Source organism: Adelges cooleyi, unplaced genomic scaffold (assembly GCF_023614345.1).
Source record: "Adelges cooleyi isolate 19-005CV unplaced genomic scaffold, UGA_ACOO_1.1 ACOO_flye_CR_arks_rails_tigmint_CR_PRNA_307, whole genome shotgun sequence".
In the NCBI taxonomy this organism is placed as follows: Eukaryota; Metazoa; Arthropoda; class Insecta; order Hemiptera; family Adelgidae; genus Adelges; species Adelges cooleyi.
The window spans coordinates 2,645,917-2,656,211 of record NW_026095978.1 but is presented as its reverse complement, the minus strand read 5'-3'; the positions used below and the strand labels follow the sequence as shown (position 1 = coordinate 2,656,211).

At 30.3% G+C, this 10,295-nt stretch overlaps 1 long non-coding RNA gene across 1 annotated transcript; it reads right to left on the bottom strand.

The window, feature by feature from the left end:
* Nucleotides 1-841: 841 nt before the first annotated feature.
* LOC126839643 (uncharacterized) lies at nucleotides 842-2,163 on the bottom strand. The gene is made up of 3 exons (XR_007685934.1): nucleotides 2,138-2,163; nucleotides 1,941-2,032; nucleotides 842-1,477 (listed from the first exon to the last, which is right to left on the bottom strand). It is a non-coding gene; the product is annotated as an uncharacterized LOC126839643 (long non-coding RNA).
* Nucleotides 2,164-10,295: the final 8,132 nt, after the last annotated feature.

The window sequence follows — 10,295 nt, the reverse complement described above, 5'->3', positions numbered from 1 at the left end:
AATATCACTTAATACAATACACAGATACAAATCACTCGTTATCGAGAGTAAACGTGTCTATGAGAACAGATTTAGAAAAAATATATTTGGTTTACTTTTACTTTATTGTGTCAAAAACTACATCTAAAAACTAATGCATTCTAAATTATAAAATTATAAACAAATATATACTATATACTAACTACGCTTTGTTTTTTTATCATAATTAAATATTATTTAATTAAAAATTATCAAAAAAGTAAGTGGTTATTAAAACATGTTTTCAGTTGTAAAATAACACAAACAAAAATGTTTTGAAAAATAATTTTACCTAATTGAAATTATTATGAGAGAAAATTAGTCAATCACACTATATAATTAAGCTAACCAAGAAAAAACAACTTTTATTTCTAAAAAACAATATAGACTTCCTGTCTATCAGGCTACCTATAGTAACACAGTATACATTTCAGACCAATTTTATAATTTATAAAGTACAATTCATAAAGTTTGATAAGTCATTTAAATAAATAATAAATAGTAATAATAGAAATAATAAATGTAATAGTTTAAAACACATAAAATAATCTGGTAAAAAGTATAAATAGTATAAAATGATACTTAAGTAAAGATATTTTGTAACTAAAAATGTATATATTATAAACTAAACATCAAAATTTACAAATGTATAATTACTTGGTTTAGCAAAAAAAAATTGTACCGTTTTTTTTTTTAATCTAGGTATTCAAAATTTTGACTACACAATTTTTCCTAACAACATCAACATAATTTCATAACAGTTGACAAATTTTCAATCTTTCAGTTAGGTCAAGATATTTTTACAATAAATTAATATTTTAATGTTATTAAGGTAAGTAAATATTAATAAATAAGCAAATACAGAAGCTACATTTATAATTTATTTGGTAGGCTAATAATTATGTTTGTCAAAATTGTAATAGTAATATACTGTTAGTATCGTTAAACTAAAGATACTTGTATTGACACTTAAAGTGTAAAAATATTCAAACAATAATACAAGTATTAAAAAAAAAAAAAATTTAAACAATCTTAATTTTGTTTTGATGTAGTTGAAAATTAAAAATATTTAGCCAAATGAGATATCAGTGTAGTGGTCATAAATACAGTACAGTTTATATGGACGTTGAAGACAGGATAATAAGTTATTCAATAAATAAACAACTGAATTACAGTTGATTAATAATAAATTATAATGAGACTTTTTTAAATAAAATTAAACAAAATATAAAGAGATTGGAGATGATACTACGATGTTTAACAGCAGGTAAACTGAAATACTGGGTGGCGTTTATACTGTTAGTCTGATACAGAATATTTTTCCAGGGGTTTTGCACAAAATCCAATTAACTTCAACAACAAATATTCAAATATAGTGTCAAAAATCCGTCTATGGATTACAGTGTCCATGGAGAAATATATGATATGTCCATTTAATCTTCCTCTGGTCACATTCTAGCTGAAAAAACAACAAACGGTTAAATAATATTAATAATAATTATAATATAAAACCAATTTTAAATGAATTACTAATGTTAACGTTTGTTAATTGTGAAGTTAAAATTAAATATAACGAAAATTGATAATGACATTTTTTTATACCATTCAACTTAAATTATCTATCAATAACACTTGGAAGAGTGATTTCATGAATAGACTATATTTGTGACCGGTATATATCAAGTGGACCTAGTTTGTTATCTCATACCAATGAAGCGTAAGATCTACAAGTAAATGCAATTTTTCTTGTACAAAAACTAACAATGTTAGAAAATAGTAAATTAAATTATTAAAAAGAAAGATAATTTACATTTGATTTTTTTTTTTTTAATTACCCTATATTAGGGTGTTTTAGATTGATATTAAACTAATTTTGTATCAATATTTGTATTAATACTACAAATCTAGAATGTTTTCCTTACCTAATCTATTTAGACAAATGATAAAACAATTATTTCTTCCAGTTAGTGTCGATGGAGAACTGTTCAACCAGAATCTTTGACTCATCTTAAAACTGAAAGATATATTATTAATAAATAAGTTAAAAGTTGAAATGTTAATAATTAAAATAATAGAGATTAAATCAATTAAAACAATTTTACAAAAAATAACTCCATACCTGTTACCACACTTAATCAGACTAGGATAGTTTCAGGAATCGAACCGCTCTAATGAATAAGCATACTGATAAGCTTTTTATGACTTCAGACAACTACCATCATACTGTAAAACATAATTTACTTGTATAAATAGTTTTATTTAAATAGGATGTAATAATATTGTCACACAAATTAGTACAATATAGTGTATGTATGAACTTTGTCGCTAGGTACTATAATTGATAAATATATTATGTTATTCATATTAAATATTGCAAGTTTATATTATGTGAAAATAAGAGTTTTGAATTATGAATTAAAAAATAATTCTAATAAAAATATTCATTTAATATTAATAAGAAACGAAAGTAAATTTTATTTACCAATAATTATCGTTGTCGTCATATGAAGTAGTTGGTTTTTTGTCATTATAAATGTATCGTAAAAATGTGTACTATTTAAGAAAATATAATATATTTTAACACGGTTATTTTTTTTTATCATTTGAATTATTGCCGTTTAGTTCTAGAGATAACAGTTAACTCTGACAAACGTTAGTTATATTTTAGTTACTTTTATTCTAATAGAATTGGCAGACTGATAGAATGTGATTTTATATTTTGGTGTTTCTGGGTTGGTCACGCTGATAAAATAAAAATTGTGTTATCTTTTGGAAGAACTCTTATCTCTTATCATTTTTTGGAAGAACTGCCCTGTACACGTGTTACTCACATGTAACGAAGTAGAAATCGTACAAATGCAGTAGTACGAATCGACAAAAGGTCAACTATTCTATACCCACTGATTAATAACAGTGTAGGAAACATAAGAAAATTTTTCCGAATTCAATTATATGAAATACAACCGATTTATTGTAACTTCAAAACGCATACCTCGATGAAAAAAATTGATAATGCTGATAACGCAGAAAAATCTCGAAAAACTTTAAATAAATTAAATTGATCGATTTAAATACTATTATATACAAAACAAAATTAATTTATACTATCTTAGTTACTATAATAATCATTCATGAGCATTTAACGAGCATTATTTTAGATATAACATGCTATTATAAACATTGTTACTCTCAAGTAACGCTATGCATTGTAGGGATAAGTTGTTATTTACAGACTTATATTTTATGCCGTATGCGCAAGACATACATAATGGATGAACATTAAAATAAATTTCTGAATATTATACATTCTTGATATCCAGAAAAGCACACTTATTATCCAATGAAAAAAGCCAAAATATAAAAGTCTAAAATATTTCATTTTAAGCTCATCATAGATAATATCGATGGTCTAGCGTACAGATGTGTTAAGTGACATTTTTAATATTATATTAAAATTTAATTAAATAGAAATTAATAGACATTAAAATGTTTTAATAAAGTCAATATCTGACATGTTAAGTTCTCGCAAGTCTGTGGCCTTTGGAGACTTAGTACACAAAAGTTCAAGAAGGAAGTTGGAAGATTTTTAAATGAAATGAATACTTTCAATCAAAAATAAGGTATGATATGTATTACAACAAGCATTAATTTAATACACAGATAGTAAAAATGAGTGTTTTGTTTCAGATATATCATGGATAATACGCAGCCAGAACACTTCTGACTCGCTCTGGTGAAACGGCTGGTATTTACGCAAAATGGCCATCCGGGTCGGATGGTAGAAGTCCTTCGAATCTCCGCCTCGGTGACCTTTTCTCAGTTGTGCAATCGTTAATCCTCGAGTCCGGGTTGTTGGTGAATGGCCAAGCTGTCTACTGTTAATTGCGGAACATTGTCGGATAGATGATTTATACAATATTTAATGTGTTTGTTTGTGCGTTTTACAATCTTTAGTTGTACAAAGTATATGATTTCTTATAGTTGCATAAATAAATTGGCTTTTACAATTTATAATTGGATTTTACAATTTATGACGTTGTTTACCTTTTGGTTACATACAAAGTATAGAATAACTCATTTAGGTCGTGCACATTATTAATATTCAAGGAGAAATCGGTCATGTCGTAAACAATTTATTACCTTAGATAATATCTTCAGTTAATTTAGAATCTATGATAAAAGCATCTTTTTCTCTTTGTAATTTTGACTGTGTTATAATCTTATTAATTATTATTAATCATAATCTACTTGACGCTGGTGTGTGTCCTTGAGCTCGGTGTGAGAAAAGACAAGTCCTGTCTCTTCTTGAACTATGGAGGAACAACCACCTTTGTCTTCATTAAATGAGGTACGAGCAATTTTTAAATAAATAAGGAAAGTTAGACTCAATCAAGACAGGGCCATACCAGTTCGGTGTGAAGAGAGACAAATCCTGTCCCCCTTAGAACTTTTTAGGCATAGCCTAGTCTATGATTTCGTCCACTGTATAGTCCATATTAGGTAGTACCCCCGTAATTTGTGATACTAAATAATCCTTGTCTTGGATAGCTATCACTATTGCCATACTAATATTATATGGTCGTAGTTTACTAAAACGATCTCTAAATGTAGTTTTAAATTGTTTTTCGGTACGTTTAAGAAAACTATCGGGAAAATTGATTGTATTAGCCTCTACTAATATATCCCAAAGTGATCGTCTCCTTTTATAGATAGTGCAGTTTTCAAATGCTATTTTCAGTACCTTAGTAAAATATTTTGCTTTATCTGTCGTATTTTCATGTTCAAAAATCGAATCTAATAAGCTGTCCCCCTCTATGGCGGCGATTACGAGTGCCATTGAGATGTTGTATGGTCGTAAGGACCCATAAAGTTCCCTCATTAAATTTGTAATATCTTTTTCAATGCTTTTCAAATAATGGTCATCAAATTTTATAATTAAATCTGAATTTACTTCAGTTATTATGGTATTTAATGTGTGTCTAGGTGCAAGAGGGTTGGTGCAATTGTTTAAAGCAAGATTTACCACTCGTTTCATAAAGATTACACGGGGATTGCTCGTACTCATTGTAATGTCTAATGTATTAATTCTAATGTAGGTAGGAAAGTTTTCCATTCACCTAGAACATTAAAACATATATTTTTTTAGTGATACTTATGCTTACTTATTCATAATGTTAGTTCTTATACTATAGGTTATTTTTTTTTCTTTTCTTGTTTTTCTTTTTCCTTAAATTAGGCATATCCTTAATTAGTCGGTAAAATTTAATGGGTCTTAATTTACTAATAATATAATTCAAAACACAGCGGGTAGCAATCGTATCAAAAATAGGATTATGATAATTCAAATGGGGGGGGGGATGTGTTTCTGTACACGTAAAGTCATGAGCTTCCCGCAGGGTCAGCTCCCTACCCCCCTTTTTTACCTCCCCTAAAAACTCATCGTAATAAATTTTCCCGGTCTCCATGTTTATTAGCTTCAGATGGAACCGTCCATTATTGTTTTTGTCCCAGGCGGTCATGTTTAGATATTTGTAAACATTTGTTACGCCAAATTGTTGTAATATTTTATAATCATGGCTACCGTTCCAAAACACTACGATGGGTTTTCTTGAACCTTTGTGAATATATTTTGAAATGGAGGATAAAGTCATTGTCGAGGGCCCCTTTTGATATAATCCCTTGTTCAACTCGTTTAATAACGAGCCGAAAGCTGGTTTTGTTTCCTTAAACCTAATACATTGCCGGGTGAGTGACTTTAGTTCCTGGGGCGTGGCCTGCCGAGGGGCACAATTAGTGGTTACTACTATCGGGAACCCCGATAGTTTCACAGGACTGTTGCTTTTGTGCGTCAACAGCAGGCACCCTGACACAGCGATATATTCACTGTGTGCCTTTGGTAAGAACTCAAAATCGGCCACAATGATTTTTATGTTTGCGCTAAAACAGGTTTTATTACATTATTACAGATACAACATTATACGTATATTAATCGTCCTTCACCGTGATTATTTTAATATTTAAATTACTATACTACTTTCTATTTGTTATTTTTATTACTAATATTTTACATAGGTATTTCCTCTCCTGCGTGCACGGCTTGCCCAATCCTATTGGCTCGTGCTCGCCTCAAGCGATTATATTGCAATATATCATTTAGATATAGTACAACCAGAATAATCATTAGGTTAGCTACACTGAGACCTAATAAAACGTATTCATAAATGCTTTGTATAAATGGTACATGAAAAATGTCGGCTTCTGCTTCGAGTTGCCTTGTTGACTTCCCGTTAGTTAAAAGATCACTAATTGAACGAGCTTGTGTGTGAAAGGCATTTAAAAAGTGGTTATTAAACCTTGAACTTAAATATGTTGGTTCAGGCATAGTTATGTTAGCAATAAAATCATTGTATCCTTCAGAAATAATTTATTTTCCTGGTATTAATACATCTTGGTCACTGTAAGCTCTACAAGAAGAATTTTAACTTAGTATCCCATTATTTTCTAATTGTATTCGTTCTACGGGACGATCTCCGCAGGCTATGAAAACGGTTTCCCCGGGCGAAATATATAGCCATTTATTTTTATTTGTAAGTTTATAGAATATAGTACTAGATATTCTGTTATAAAGGATTTTACAACTACTAGGAACAGTTCTTTGTTGTTTCAATAGTAAAAGCTCACAAACTTGCAAATTGCTGTAAGCATGGAGTGGATATAATTCATCACATAGTAAGAAATTTGAGCTTCGTTTACAGTTTAACTGATCAATTTTTTCGAATGTTGAATATCGTTCATGATTATTTGTTACAGCGATATAGTGAAATTTTGGCTTGATATATATACAAGTTTGATTATTGCAAATTGGCAAAGGAAGAATATGGTATAAAATCAGCCGATCTTTTAAAACTACAGGTAAGTTTATTTTAAATACAATTTTCCCATCGGCATAATAAATAATAATTTGTGACAATTTAATTGTTTCTGCTAGGTGATCAAGACTAGTATCAAATGGAAGCTGAGTATTTGATTCTAATTGGTTTGCGATAACAACTAATTGTGTTTGAAGTTCATCAATACTTATTAAACTAGAATGAAGTTGACCTAACCGTACTAGTTGTAGTATTTCAAATATGAGATTAGATTCATAAATGTATTGAGATAATAACAATTCAATTTCGGCTACATTGCCTAAACGAAATAGCTCCATCATACCTGTTGTAAAGACATCAGTTGGAGGTTTTATTTGTGGTGGCAAAGTTTGATCAGGTTTTGCATTCTGTGATATTTTGAATACTCTAGTATTTTGTGGCAAGGCAGTTTCGCCCCCGTCGAGATAATTTTTAATAAGAGATTCGGATTTTTCTAAGCATTTATCGCTACAAAGCCCAAAGATGGTCTTAGCTGTTTTCGCCAGGGCTCCCCATGGTATAGAACGTCGACTTTTAGTGTTAGTGTGGCCAACAGATTTTAGATTTTATTTTTCGCCCAACTTCTTCGCGAATAAAATCTATTTTTTCTACTATAAATGCACATCGCTGTGATAAAGTTTTATCAGTGGTAGTAACATTATTTACTGAATTCCATTCAAAGGTGCGATTATCATAATTTTTACAATATTCTTTTAATTCGGCGATACGCAGTTTTAATTGGTCTGAATTAGAATTTTAATAACTTAAATCTAGATATGCAGTAAAGTCGTAAGTTGTTTGTTGAACTCTCATTTGTCCCAAACTTTCATACAATAAACCCGCAGTGGTTAACAGTTTGTCATCTTGATAAGGCGTAGTTGACTTAACAAGCCGTACGATAAATAGTAGTGGTATAATTCTGAAATTTAACCGTATTCTTTTATTATTATAGTGGTCAAACCAAATTGTGAACTAATTAATTAAAATAATTGATCTACTTTTTCCGTTTGTCAAAGTGATTGAAAAGAAGTGGTCTAACAATGTGTTAAGAGACATTTTAATAAACCCTTGTTTAAAATTATACAAGATAGCATAAATGTTTTGGAACCGTAGTTTTGATAATAAGGTTTTTTTTTTAAGCAAGGTACCTGTTATACAGAAAATACCAGACGGTTATAATATTCGAATATTATCGTACATTTCCCATGAATCGGCCTGCCTATACTATTCGTTATAAGCGATTTAAAAACTGGTTGTTGTGATGTTACGCGTGTACCTTAAAAACGGTTTGAGTAGCATCACAACGTGGCAACGTTGTAACACCCGAAGAATGCGGCTTCAGTTTCGACCTTGCGTTGGTCCATCGTATTACCTGTATTAAGGAATGCCGTAGTAAAATCGCCCTACACAGGTTTTTGACTCTCGGCCAATGCTTAGTATGTAGTTGGCCATATCCGTGTATCGTTGTTAGAATTATTTCAAACGTTATGTGTTGTTTAAAACAACATTATACATTTATATATTTTTTTTTAAGTTATATTTTAAGTTATAAAATTGTTATTGCTAATTTAAATTTACTTTTCTGAAATACATTAATACATATTTTCTTATTAACGTTAAAGTAAAAGCATAATATAAAATAACTCATATTTAAAATACGCGTCAGGCGTCATTACGCCATTATTTTTTTTTTCATTATTATTTTAAAAAATTAAAATAAATCGTAGACTTACTCGGGGTGACGAATCGCACACCGAGTTCTGGTTTTACTAAGGAAATTATTTTAAGAATTTATAGTTACATTCATCATGGAGAAACAACTACAGGTTAGTGAAAGCTTTTTTATTTATGTGCAGTGTTTTAGTGAACTAAAAGTGTTTTTTTTTTAAATTAACTTGAATTAAAAGTGCAATAGTATAGAAACATGACAGTCTTAGTATTACTCTTCTTCATCGGAACTAGAACTGAAATATTTCTTTACATTATTTTTATGAACAACCACGTGTTTGTTTCCCCTTAATATCTGTACGTTGTGAGATCCTATCACTTCTGTTACCTTATATGGCCCATTCCAAAGTGGAGCTAATTTATTTCTTTGAGTATGATCTATTAACAAAACGTCGTCTCCCACCTCTAATTCTATTGGATTAATTTTCTTATCATAGCGTTCCTTTGACTCTACTTTTTTCTTTATTAAATTTTCCCTAGCTATTTTATGAGCTACTTGCATACGCTGCTTTAAATCAAAATAGTAATCATCATAATTATAACGAGGTTCTGGTTCGCGTTGTAATTTAAAAGGTATTTCCATAGCTCTACCGTAAACCAATTGATAAGGGCAGTAGTTAGTTGACGTATGCACAGTATTATTGTAAACAAAGATAGCGTACATTAGATTTTTATCCCAATCATTTAAGTTCTTATTTGAATAAGCTCGCAGATATTCTGCCAAACCGCGGTGGAACCTCTCAATAGACCCAAGAGACATGGCGTGATGAGCCGAACTTTGAGCTTTATCTATATTTAGCAACTTGCATACTTGAGAAAAAGTTATTGATAAGAAATCCGCCCCTTGATCGGTTAAAATTCGCTCTGGAAGTCCATGTAAACACACAAAATGTATCACAAGGGCTTCTGCGACCGTATTAGCTTTGTGGTCGGGTAAGGCGACTCCTAAGGCAAACTTAGATAAATCGTCTTGAAGTGTCAAAATATAATTGTTGCCTAATTCAGTGGTCCTCATTGGGCCAACGATATCTAATTGAATGGTCTGGAAAGCTCGTGAACTTGTACTAGTAATAGCAAGGGGTTGTTTAATGTGGTGGTTCGATATTTTTTTGCGCTGGCAAGAATCGCATTTTTTAATATATTCTTTTACTTCTTTCTTAAGCCCTTTCCAGTTAAAGTGCTTCCTAATTTTCTTAAGAGTTTTATGAATACCCATATGGCCTCCTGCAAGCTTTGAGTCATGATATTGTACGAAAATAGTACGTTTTTCCTCAGGTGTAAACTCTAAGCGTGAACAAATAATAATATTTATGTCGGTATCATGGAAAACATATCGTATCATTGACCTTACGTGTGCCCAGTCTACGTCGTCATCATGACCTAATTTATTCATGGCTAGTTTACTTAAGTTGTTTTCTTCACAGAACTGCCGTAATGAAACTAAAGATAAAAACAGGTTTTCACACGTCGTTACTTGCTGATCGCGCGTTTTCGTTATTAAGAATATAATATACCGGTCGTTATTTTTTACGAAAGTCGTTCCCCCAATATCACCTGCCTGTACGTTTTGGTCGGCTCCGTATTTCTGTTTTAACTGGTAGTTAATACCGGTTCTAAAATTAAATTGCTTTGCGATCTCTG